This window comes from Mauremys mutica, chromosome 14, assembly GCF_020497125.1.
Source record: "Mauremys mutica isolate MM-2020 ecotype Southern chromosome 14, ASM2049712v1, whole genome shotgun sequence".
Taxonomy (NCBI): domain Eukaryota; kingdom Metazoa; phylum Chordata; order Testudines; family Geoemydidae; genus Mauremys; species Mauremys mutica.
Genome location: NC_059085.1, coordinates 30,536,138 through 30,548,414, shown reverse-complemented (window position 1 = coordinate 30,548,414; position 12,277 = coordinate 30,536,138). Strand labels below are relative to the sequence as shown.

At 38.8% G+C, this 12,277-nt stretch overlaps 2 long non-coding RNA genes across 2 annotated transcripts in view; one reads left to right on the top strand and one right to left on the bottom strand.

Annotated features, from left to right (window-relative positions):
- The window catches only part of LOC123349098, a 187,015-nt gene that overhangs the window by 124,499 nt on the left and 50,239 nt on the right, over positions 1-12,277 (bottom strand). The window contains exon 2 of the long non-coding RNA XR_006573371.1: positions 9,751-9,929. This is a non-coding gene — a long non-coding RNA (uncharacterized LOC123349098). The remainder of the gene's footprint in view (positions 1-9,750; positions 9,930-12,277) is intronic.
- LOC123349097 lies at positions 4,748-11,915 on the top strand. The gene is made up of 4 exons (XR_006573370.1): positions 4,748-5,034; positions 6,902-6,948; positions 10,382-10,499; positions 11,179-11,915. It is a non-coding gene; the product is annotated as an uncharacterized LOC123349097 (long non-coding RNA).

Here is a 12,277-nt window from a genome sequence, read left to right as displayed (position 1 = left end):
CTAGAAAATATGAGTCAACATTAAGGAAGACTTAAAGTGGATATCAGGAAGAACTTTCTCACAGTGAGATGTTTGTATGTTTGTTCATACTACTTCATTCTGCTTCAAGAAATATTATTGAAGAATTATTATGAATAGTCTCCATTGTATATATTCTGGGACTAATAATCTCTCTAAAGGCATGTACACTGGGGGGACAAAAAGGTATTTGTAACTCAGGTTAGTTTACCCGCATTAATTAACTCAGGTTAAAATAATGTAATGACATGGCAATTCGAACTTTAATCAGGATTCACAGCTCACATTCAAGCTTATAGAGCAGCTAGGAGTTGAATTCAATCCACTAATTTGAGTTAAAAGCAGAATTGTCTTCACTGCTATTTAAACCTCAGTTAGCTAATGAAAATTAGCTAACGAATTTAAAATATACCCCCTTTCTTTTTTCAGTGTAGACTTATTCTACAAGTAGAGTGAACTTTGTGTGTACCTGCTGCATCAGGCTAAGATACAGTCTCTCTCATGAAGGAATCCCTTTGTTTGGCACAGTTAATATAGGTTAGACCAAACACTAGAAAAGTGTATCATTGGGAACCACTCTGTAATTACAGGGAAATGTACTAGATCCACCAACCAGTCTTACATCTGTAACTTATATGACCAAAAACAAAGTAAAGAAACATTTTTCAAACATTCAGGACCTGATTCAGAGCTACTGAATTAGACCATCTGACAGTCTGGCCCTCTGTCTCACAACTAAAGAGAGTTTAAGTGGCCTTCCTTTGCTCTGAGTTTTGAATCTTTGTTCATGAGACTTCCAGTGAAATTTTGCAAAAAAACCTGTGGCTTTGAAATCTAATATTTGTATTTGATGGAGTAAAGTTTTTTTTCTTCATTTTCTGTATTTTTCATATTAACAATCATTATCACATTTGTAATTTGTCTAACACATATATGAAATCATAGCATTTTGATAGAAATCTTTGTATCCTATATAGGTCAAGATAATCTGGAACCAAAAGTATTTGTGTGCAGTTTACCAAATTTTATTAACAAAAATTTTCATTAGAGATTAAATCATTTATTGCAACAGGACTGATCTGACAAGTTTGTCACATGACACTTTCAGAAAGAGTAGTCACAAGGACCCTACTAAGCTGCTGTATAGAAAAACCCAACAGTTTTGAAAGAGTAGTTCTTTGAGATTCAGGATACCTAGGGATTTGGTATGGTGCAGGAGCTGTAATCCTGGTCAAGCAAGCCAGAAACAGCACATGCTCTGCTGAAACAATTGCCCTATTTGATGACATATTGTTTACGCTACACATTACACAATAGCTAGTAACTTGGTACATGTGCTTGGAAAACTGTCTAAACTCCAGGCCAAGTGCTCCTCTGTTGTAAACTGGTGCAGTTCCATGGCTTTCCATGTGAATATATCAATACAGTTGATATTTGTTTTCTTGTAAGTGAGCCTAAAAATCAGCCTTGAAAAGGTGTGTGACTTGTATATTTCTTAGTGAAAGTGAACAGTATACAGCCTCTGCTGTAAAAATGAATGATACTGCATATGAAACTGTTTTCCATGAAAAGGGCTCTTTGTTTTGTGATGATTAAATGATTCATGATTGCAGAGCTGTGATGTGAAACACTAACAGCAGTTCAGGACATGGCTTAAGTCAATAGGAACGTTGTTCTCACTTTTATCACCAGGGTGTAAATCAGTTTGGTTTTTATTTTAAATATTTTTAAGCTAGTGCATATTAGAATAATCCCTAAAGATCAGCTGAGTTCTTGAGGTTTAGTTCTAAAAGTACAAGCTGCCATACCATGTAGCTTAAGATTTTTTTTTTGTTGTTTTAAAGTATTTTTGTCTATTTTTGGACTTGCAGGCCATATAGCTACTGAAATCATTGTGATTTGGGTAGCCATTGAACAGAATTCTGCCTCAATCTATGATAACGACATAAACAAGTGAAAACCTTGTGCTGATATATTCAAAAATCCATGCTATTTCAAAACCTTTCATATTGCTCATTATTTCCTTTCTGTTATTACAAGGATAGAGTATCCTGTGTATAAAATGGCACAAGATTCAAGTTATTATTTGCACTCCATCTAAAAATTAGGCCATGGCTTTTGTTTTCCTTTGCTTCCGAATTTAACCCATTTAAAATTGCAATGCAAATTGTTAAGACGTCACAAAAACCACCTCAAGATGAAAAAGAAATAATATTGGGAAACAATTATGTTAGATCGAATTTCAACTAAGTTTATTTTGCAGTAAGTGGTTTGCTTACAAGTCAGCTGATGAATATGAGGGAAGACCATGCTGCTCTTTATTCATATTATGCCAGGGAATACTCAATAGACTGGCATAAGAGATTTATCCACATGGGCTTCAGTGGCTACATTATTACTTATGCATGGGTAATGGACACTAATATGAGTCTCTATGCAGTGAGTTATCTGGTGGCTCTTATTTTGGGTGGCCCTTCCACATCTGCCCTGCAGAGGCCTAGCTGAGGAGTTTCCACCGGAGGGGAGGAACATGCCGCATAGGAAATACTTGCTTCCACTCATTGTAATTGTAGGTGCAGGGTCTTGTTTCAACAAGGAAGCATGGGCAGCATGAAGACTTTAGTTTAACCATCTGTCATTCTTAGACTTTCAGCAGGCAAATGAAAGGAACAACTACCTGTCTGTGGCAGCGTAGGCCTGGATCACAGGAGGAGTACACAGAGAAACTCTGAGGAACATCATGTGGTGTGGGAGGAGCAAGGCACAATGGGCACAAAATGGGCAGAAGCTCTGCCCCCAAATGTCATAGATCCTGGATAAACAAAAAGGCAGTTCAGTCTGCACAGAGGCCCTGGGCATCTGCATCAGCTTTGGACCTTCTAGACCCGTTTGCCCTCCACCAGCCATCATAGCTCAGTTGCAGTTGTGCTGCCAGGACCTTTTCTAGCCATTGCTGCCACTGGAAGCTTGTCATCTACCTCATCCACATACACTCCAGGGAGTTTCCCCCAGCAGGGAGGCGGCTGCCGAACAATTAGCCAGGCCTCAGGATTCATAACCTTTTTGCTGGTTTTTTTCCCCCACTGAGGGCCATATCCTTTCCCCAGCTGTAGAGATCCCTGATTCATCAGAGGACTCTGTTGGTCTGGCATAAGTGATGATGATGATGATGATGCCATAGAGATAGCAAGGCCTACATCTAGGAGATCTTCATTTAGGTTCCCATCCACATTACGGTAACCGTGCCGCAGATTTTCTTTTCGCTCCCTTCTCCCCCCACCAACTTTATGAAGATTGCTTTACTGGTTAAAACAATTCAGGGGATTAACAAAGCTTCAGCAGATGGCAATGCACTTTTCTGTGGGACCATTCCACATCTCTCTACAAAGTTGTTGCCTAGTATTTTCTAGCTGAGAAACAAAGAACCAGTCTTCCTGTTAACAAAATTGCTGAGATTTTACCAGTAGGAAGTTTGCACATCTGTTTCTTTGTCTCTCTTTTTGCCATATGTAGTGTAGTAGAGATCATGTGAGTCTCTCTATAAATGTCTAACATTAACAGACTGATTTTCCACATTTTTTTTTAACATAAATTACAAGGAATTCTCTCTCTTTCAATTTTGAAAATCATTAATATTTTAAACCATTTAACAAAACACTGTCTGCCACAAGTGCCCAACTTAGATGTTTCATTTTGATAACCTTCCCAAATCTGATTTGAATCAGAACCAACTGGCTTTCAGGTTTCTTTTCAAAATGACATTTCATTTAAAATTTCACAGGGTTTTAAAACTTCAGCACAACGAAAGGAAATTCTAATGTTTTACTGTTTGACTTTCACAAACGAGCAGTAGCTCTACAGAAGTGTTTTACCACCAGGTATTGTTTGGATTTAATTCAAATGTGATGTTCCCCAACTGGGAAAGACAGATGGAACTTAGTGAATATCAATCTTTCCTCATTATCCCAAATAAACGTTAATGCAAAGCAGTGGTAGCAGAGAAGGGGGAATGGAAGACAAGTCTGTTCTCTTTTTCTTAGTAGTCCAGATAAGATGCATTTGTATGTATTGGCTGTCAGAAGCAGAAATAGGAATTGCTATATAAATGTCAGCTTGAGCTGAGAGATCCAACAATTCACTCCCCACCCCCCACCTCTTAATTCTGATTATTACCAGACAGAGAATCAGCCCCTCTCTGAATGCTGCTTTCAGAATGGTTTCATCGGGGGGGGGGGGGAAATGGACTCACTTTACCAATGGAAAGGCTGTTATCTTGCAACAGCTGTTTATAGTTAACTACAACCCATACTTAAACATTTAAAGTCTGCTTCTTGTTTAGTTCTTATGGTTTGGAAAAGGCTTTGGGGGAGATTTAACCCATTGTTGTCCCTCCTGACAACAGGACACAGTTGACTCAGGAGCTGGAAATTGCTCCATGTCTGCTGTGGCACAGCCAGACCCTGGGAATAAGTAATGACTGTTTTTTGTTTTCCTGGCTTCGTAGTTAAAGGCTAATGAGAGGTTAAAATTTCTAGAACCAAGTCAGCAGAAGCCTTGCCAACAACATTTACACAAACCCAAATGACATACAACATAAAATATTTTAGTATTAAATCATATGGGAATCGGGTGAAGGAGAGAGAGAAAAAGAAATACACCCTTTTTTCCCTAGCCCTGTTCTTTTCTTTTCTTTTCTTTCAGCATTCACAAGATTTCTTTTTCAGGTTTTTCTTGTGTTTCATTTCAAAGTATTCCTTGCTGACAAACAAAGCAATTGTTGCTTAGGATTTGCCGTGTAAAAAGAAAAAAACAAAACTTGCCAGCAGTCAAACTTCAGTTCTCATCTGTTGTGTCTGACGACTCTCAATGGAGAATACAATGACTAGTCAAACTGCTACATACTACTGGGCAGAACAATAAGAATATGTAAAGTACAAGATGAAGAGATGGAGACTTGCCGTAAACAAAATGTGCTACTAATGGGACACAGCAAGGAAAAGAGGGAAAGGGAAAAACGTATGTGCAAATTATTTTATCTCAATCCTACCTTCAGAAAGCAGACTAGTTTAGCTGGCCACATGTAGCCTTTGCTAACACTTAACTAATTTTTCATTAACTACTCAGCAGGGGTGAGCACAGCAGGAGTCATTTGGATTTTAATGCCAACCTCAACTCAGAAGAGTTGAGCAAACTGAATCCTAACTCATACTTTAAAGAACACAGCGTCCTTTGGAGTTTCTAGCCATGAGACTCCAGCAGTGGACTCTTCTAGTCCAGCTGTGGGAAGTAGCTTAACTCCTCCTGCTGATCACATTCCAGAAATGGTCTTTTCAGTGACACAGCTCATAACTAGAGCTCAACAAACAACTGATTTTGTAGTTTGGTTGCTGAACTGAAAAATCCCTCCCCAAAATTTGGTTGGAGTAGACATGAAATGGAAATGTTTTCTTTTTTCTCACCGAAACATAAACCAGAAATATTTGTTTCAGGTGGAACAAAAACATTTATATATGGGACCTTATAGCAAATCAGTGGAGGCACATCAGACAAAAAAAAAGGTGTCACAGAGAATCAGGTCCACCATGTTCATGTCCATTTTGACAGATCCTATTGCAGTGATTTTATTAGAATTTCCTCAACTATTTTGCCTAGCTACACATGTGTAACTGTGCACCTTATAAATATCCATGTGCGCTATACTTCATACTAGAAACAATTCCCCATGACAAGCATAGGAAACATCAGTTTAAGCCAGTAATATCTTACATACTATTAAAATGGTAAAAGAAACTTTTTATCTCTGTCCTGCACATATGTTTTATATACCTACCTCCAATTATTACTCCTTGGGGGATTCTGCACCAAAAAGAAATTAAAAATTGTGCACACAATATTTTAAAATTCTGCAAATTTAATTTGTCAAAATCATACTATATAATCACACCAGTTTCAATTATGTTGGTAATTTATTTCAAAATACCTGTCAGCTAGTATGTCTGTAACAATACAGACACACATAAAATTTCCCCCAGGAATACAGAATTGAAGGAACCACCTATGACACCCCAGTTCCTGTTTCTCTGCCTCCCCACCCCCAGAGCCCAGCTGGGGGCCAGACAGACACTCACACCCCTTTCCCCGCAGAGCTCAGCTGTGCCCACCCAGCCAATGTACCCAATCCCCCTAAACCCCAGAACACAACTGCAGGGTGCCCCTTAGCCAAGATACCCGCATTCCCTTCTCCCTGAGCCCAGCCGTGGGGCCTCACTCCCTCTGAGAGCCCAGCTGTGGTCCTCCCAGCCCAGACACCCACCCCACTACCTCTCAGAGCCCAGGAATCCAGAGGGAGAAACAGCCTGATGCTCAGTCCCGGGGTTGCACAGAGTTTCCTGGTGCCACCCTCTCCTTCCATCACAGCATGCGAGGAACTGCAGCTGCCAGGAACCCTATAGCTCTCTTCCCCTTCCCCCAGCTATGTCTTCTATATGCAAACTGCCAGGTTTAGCGGCTCCTTGTGATCGCCTGAAGCACTGCAGTCCATTTCTGTGGTGGAAAGGAAATTCTGCACAAAAAAACCATTAATTTCTGCAAAATTCTGCATTGTGCAGTGGCGCAGAATTCCCCCAGGAGTAAATAATTATGTGTGTTTGGCACTTGCATGCATAACATTTTTCATTCATAGTTCTATGTCAATACTTTCTACATAGATGAAATTATGAACATACGGTAATAAAAACCTCAGACAAGCGATATTTATTAAGATTGTAGATGTTTTCTGTATTGTATTCTGAATGTCTTTTGCAGTTTTTGAATATATTAACTTAATTACAGTATTCATATAATTTATAACATTCTTTTGTGCTTTGTCCCCATCCCACCACAGCTGCTTGATGAAATGGCACAGATCAGGGTGTTGAGCTAAAAGATTAAGTAAGTTACACAGGACTTTATTCCCCTTCTCCTGCTGCTCTTAATAGCACTGTACTATAATTAGCAATGTTCATTAATCAAAGCTGCCTTTTTAAGCTGTCCGATGCTTGTGTGTCACTTTTACAGTTCATTCTTTATGAAAAATACTTAATATAGGCTAGTAAAAATTTTGAGAGTACTTTGAAATTATAATTATTGTTGTTTAAAAAGGTCTCCCTCTTGGGTCTTTGAATTTGCCCTGGTGGAATCGGTCATCCTGTGATCGACTGGCTGTGTAGACATTGGCTAATCATATCACAATGGAAGATAAGAAAGTAAAGGCTGCAAGACATCTATCAAAATATACTGATAGCTAAAATATACTGGAGTAATGTGCCCAAGAAGTGTGTCATCTTCTGGATTGTGAAAATCATCCTAACTGTTGTGAGTCACTCATAAAAGAGCCTGACCTAGAGGAATACTGAGCCTCTACAACTTGCTTTGATTTCAGAGGGAGTTCTTGGTGCTCAGCATTTGTTGAGACCAAAATCAAGTGTTCTGAAATGTGAGACCATCCATGTAACCAAGTTATACAAATTAATCCATAGTAAACAGTCTATATATCAGCCAAAATATCACTTGCAAAACAGGACTGCACCTGTTTGCATGCAGAGAAGAAACCCACCTTTCCACATTGAGTGGAAATATCACATGCAAGTAGACACTTAGACATGCTTATGGGTAACCTTTATGACTAAATGTTCGTTAGCATATACAAATATATGTTTACAGGTGTAAATCTGAGTGGAGTTTACAAATCTTGCAGGTACGCTTTCAAAGACTACTTTCAGAATTTGATGACAAAATGTTCATGTATATGTAACCCTTCTGCCAGTCAGAGTTGGCAGCAACAAGGTCTGGGGTTCAGTATCTAGGGGATCCATTTCAATAATACAACAGAAAACTGGCTCGAGGCCCCACCCAGTGACCTGGGACAATTACACAGGACCCCCTGGGCACCTCTAAGAGGCAATACTTCATATCTCACAAGCACAGAGTCTGAGTGTAGCAAAAACTTTTAATAAAAGGAGGGAAATAATCCAGCATTAATATGGGGAAACATCACAAACAGGGTTTATAAACAAACCATGATCAAAAGACCCACCACCAAGTAAGTTGTGCACTGTCCTTTTCTTCTCAGGTTCTTAAGTCCAGCAACCCAAAAGTCCCTTTAATGTGCCTGTCCCTTCTCTGCACCCCACTCATAGTTGCTGTCCTTGGCCAACAACTCATAGTTGCTGTACCTGCTGGCCGCTTGCCATGCCTCTCCAACAGCCACCTGGCTGGCCACTCACCAAGATGTCTTCAGAACCCCCCACTTAACACAACTCTCAGTGATTTCAGCTACTAGTGGGGGAACCTTACCGCTGGTGCACACTGTGCAGTCTCTTGCAATAGAGATACAGTCCCGAAGTAGGTCTAATACTTAGATCTAGGTATCAGTGATTTCAGCTCTTCAGTGTGTAACAAGACTCTCAACTGAGCCTAAATTAGCTCTTTTATTATACTGTCAAGCGAGTACAGGTCAAATGATGTCTAGAACCCTTAAACAGGGCCCACCCCACCAGGTACAAGTACCTATACCCACCCTTTCTTAACTCACTTGGCTTTGGAACTCATGTCCCTTGCCTAGCGAGTGTTTTTTAGTTGAGGGTGAGTCCCTCCATTGGGGTATGCCAAGTACAGTTCTGCTGCCCTTGATTCACACAACAAGGATAACAACCTTTTATTACTCCTGCCCCAATAACAAGGAGACTGGGGATCCCACACCTGCCAAAAGTGATCATTTCGGCAAGCAATCCCATCATGCTGAGCACCTAGGCAGAGTGGGTGTGCCCATGCAAATAAGATCAGCTCCTGAAGTCCTTTTCCACAGCTCACCACTAGATGTCAGGGGAGAGCGCATTCAGATTCTGCTTGCATATACAAGCACTCAATAAATCACACAACTGATAATTAAAATCCCATTGACAATGTCAAAGATATCTCATTGAAGCAATGTGAAAAAACAAACCACCCAACAAAAAATATACATACAATATTGCCACTCCTATTTGTGAGGCATTAGCTTATTTCACATAACCTCTTAGGAGCAGATGGTCACAGTTGTAGATCAAGTGTATTCAGTTCCTCCCACAACCCAACCCTCCCACCTACTTTTCCTCCAGTGACCTCATATACCAAATTCATTTTTGCTCTAGCCCAGATTCTTTTGTGATGTTTTAGCCAACAAAATTGAACCAAAATGCCATAATGAATAATAATTTGTTCATTTCTAAAGCTTCAGTAAGATGTATGGGTGAAGTATCTATTATCCATGGGCTTTTCTAAAGTGATCATTGTAGTATTTACATTGAAATTAGCACATTATTATGCAATTAAAATATATATTTTAAAGTATAATGTATATACGGTTACTGAAAGTTTAATGAATTGCCTATTCCTTCCAAATGTTATACAGTCAGTCAGCCTAATTACTGAATCTATTTTCTTCACAACTAAAGGACTAAAATATAATGTTGAATGGTTTCCATAGGAGCTTTGATGACACCCAGAAAACAACTTCACAACCCACTTTGGGGTGATAACCTGAAGGCTGAGAATCACAGCTTTATAGGATTAGTATCTCACCACTTGGCAGCTTTTGCATCAAATGAAAACAGAGTGTTTCTAATTAAAGAAAACACTGATCTTTTTGTTCCAAAACAAAAACATGTCTAAAGAAAAATGAACAAGGATAATCAGGCAGGCTACAACTCATACCTTTGAAATGGAAAGGCCTTGCCGTCCTTTGTTGTCTTATTCTTGGGTTGCTCATTTGTGTCATATGGCCACTCTTTGTTTTACTACCCTTTGGTCTTCCTTTCATCTGGTGAAATTCTTTAGGTCGTCCCAATACAGAAATAACCATTGTCTTCTCCAATTCCTGTCCAAAAGTGGATCTAGAAGAGGTGAAAGTCAGATTTATGTCACGGTTACATTTGATCTAAGTATCTATTCTAAGCAACAGTCAAATGGCTGTTTCAAGAGGACAACAAACATAAGCCTGAGAAATAATGTTACAATGTTATCTTTTAAAGCTAAAAGGTTTTTTCCTACAGTAAAGTAAATGTAAACAATTCATTGGTAACAAGAGCAAATTAAAAACAATGGAAATTTGTTCCAGATATTCCTTCCAGATAAGATGTGGATTGCAAACCTGAAGTATGGGGCATTTAACAAGGATTTGGGATTCAAATGCTCAGAATACAGCAAACGAGCTCACTGTGGGAGGGGACAAAGCTGCCAAAAATTCCATTCCAGGGAGTGGGTATACAAGTTGGATATTTTTGTTTTGTTTTAAATTATAATATTTAGGTGCAAATATCAGGTTGTCCAGTTTTTCATTCCGCAGAGCAGACTGCCCCAATGAATATGTGTGGAACTGAGAATCACTATGCAGAGAATGAAAGGATGACACCCAGATCCACAAGACTGAGAAGGCCACCTCAAAGACTAATAGAACATTCTTAGTGAGTTATTTTATTTATTTATTTGTACATATATTGTTGTGTATTATGTTTGTTCATGTTTATTTGTAAAGGTGAGATGTGAGGATCTCTCCTTAAAAGAACCATGCTTGGGAGTTGGTGCCACCTAGTCTGACTGAGCAGATGGTCCCGGACTTACTTCTAATAAAGAACCATCTCCCTCAGCTTTGTTAAGAACTCATGAATATCATACTGATGACTGTTGGACTACTGATTTTACTACATATTGTTACTGGGAATTTGTATGCCCAATCTGAATAAATCAATATCAGGGCTAATCTAAAACCCTTAATAGTCAATGGAAAGACTTTGATTAACTTCAGTGGGGTTCAGAGGTGATCCTTTAGTTGCATATACCGTAGTACAATAAATGTTATTCACTATGCACTGTCTATAATTTATTATTATTTTTATTTGTTGTTTTTTGTATTCTATGTCCCACACACAATGTCCTGATTCTGCAGAAATATGAAAAAGGAATGAGTGCGATAAGTCACTCCCTGCTGCCCTTACTCTGACCCACAACAATTGATGTACCATTTCAGAAATGGCACCCTCCCTCAAAAAACTGTTGTGTACTGTAAAACAATGAACTTACTTAGGCCCCAGCATTTTCATTGAAGTTATGCCTAATGAACACTATCTTTGTTCACGTGCACAGATCTGAAACCAGTATAACTGGCTTGGCAGTCACAGAAGCATTCTATTTATCGGGAAAAAGCCAACAAAAAAGGGGAACAAGAAGATTCCGGTGGCAACATCTGCTAATAGAAGACTACAGTGGCCATCCTGATCTCATCCACGGGACATATTTGATTGTTCTTTACAATACTGGATGGTCTCCAAGAACACAGTTTAGAGTCATACTGAAATAATCAGAAATGAAGTGTCCTAGTGTAATAATAATAATACCTCATATATTTACTTTGAGATATACCGATTAAAAGAAAGTAATGAATAATCACACTGAAGTCAATAGAATTATTGTGGTGTGAAGCCAACATAAATTAAAGGAGAATCAGAACCACTGAGTATGTGAAACATTGTTTTCAGATTCCTTTACATTCTCTAACCTCACTGATGTGCAGTGTTTTGTTTGCAGTTTTACAAAAGTGAGTCCAAATTCTGTTCACAGTTGCATCAGTGAAAATCCATAGCAGTTCCACTGACATGTGTGGAGTTAATACAGATTTATGTCATTGTAACTGAGGGCAGGATCTAGCCCAAAGTGTTTGATGAGTAACTGCATTATTAGTCAGTCACACATCTTTTTTGTTTCTCTGAACCACGGAATGAGGAGGGTTGCAAGAATATAAGTCATACACAGAGTTTGAAGAGACAAACATTTTTTTAGCCACATATGAAAGACTTTATTAAAAGTTTAATGCAGATGCAGTTTAAGGCAAAGATGACAAATTACACCATTTGAAAATGATTATTGATTTATTAGGATTTATACTAAGTCTTATGTAATGGTGGAAACGCATCCAAAGAAGTGGGTATTCATCCACGAAAGCTCATGCTGCAAAACTTCTGTTAGTCTATAAGGTGCCACAGGATTCTTTGCTGCTTCTACAGAACCAGACTAACACGGCTACCCCTCTGATACTTGACATCTTATAATGTAACCCCAGTGTTTTCCTCTTTCCATTTGGGAAATGGACAAAATATATGTATTATTGTAACACAGTGGAAAACAAGACTTTGTAAAGTTTAGTGCAGAGGGTACCTGTGACCTTACACTCCATATTATTTATGGA